Here is a 1,106-nt window from a genome sequence, read left to right on the forward strand (position 1 = left end):
AAGGAACTGTAGGAGGTTTCCTGAAACATACCATCATGTAATTATAGAGGCATGCTTATGGGATCAAATAGTATAAATATAGATGTAATAGAACAATAAAAAAACAAAAACCCAACCATGATGATCAACTGAACGCTGCCTCTATGTCATTCATTCTTCGCTGACTCCGTCCACACCTTTGGGAACCCCTGGACCTGCTGGGGCTGGACCCCAACACCCATGTTAGGAAAGTTTTCTTCTACTCTAACATGGATTATCATGTCTATTTTGTAATTCTTATTTTTTTCTTAAATAAGTTAATATTTATTCTGCTTTGTTCCGCCCCTTTCCCTTGACTTGAGTCTGTTTTAAGAGGCTCTTCCTGAGAAATACCTATAATTATGTTATTAGAGCATCTTTCTATGTTGTTTATCATCTTTTCCCTTTTCCTCTGAATTCTGAGAGAGCTAATCAAATTTGTCCTTCATATTTCTGGTTTATTTCTGATTTAATTTTTGGCAGCTCTAATTCAATTCTTTACTGCTTCTACTGCAGATTTTGATTATGCCTTTTCAGTTTAGGATTTGGAACTTTAAGTTCTTTTTTTCCAACTCACTTTTCATTTGTGACATGTATATCTCTATGTATTTTGTCCTGTGACTTTCTAATTTTGCTTTACAGACACTTAGTTTTAAGCATTTTCTGGGGACAACAGCTTCCATTTTTTAAAATGCTTTTCTTTGTCGACAGACATGCATCACCCTCTCATACACTGCTAGCTCAAGTGGAAAATGGTGCAACATTTTTGGAGAGGAATTTGATAATATCTAACAAAATCACTTATACATTCACCCTTTGACCTAGCAGTCCTACTTCTAGGAATTTAGCCCAATGATACACTTCCACAAAAAGGAAAAACACATGTGCGAGGCTATTTGTTTTGGAATTATTTTTTAATATATTTTATTGATTTTTTACAGAGAGGAAGGGAGAGAGATAGAGTTAGAAACATCGATGAAAGAGAAACATTGATCAGCTGCCTCCTGCACGCCCCCCACTGGGGATGAAAGAGAAACATTGATCAGCTGCCTCCTGCACGCCCCCCACTGGGGATGTGCCCGCAACCC

This window comes from Myotis davidii, unplaced genomic scaffold (assembly GCF_000327345.1).
Source record: "Myotis davidii unplaced genomic scaffold, ASM32734v1 scaffold1673, whole genome shotgun sequence".
Classification (NCBI taxonomy): Eukaryota; Metazoa; Chordata; class Mammalia; order Chiroptera; family Vespertilionidae; genus Myotis; species Myotis davidii.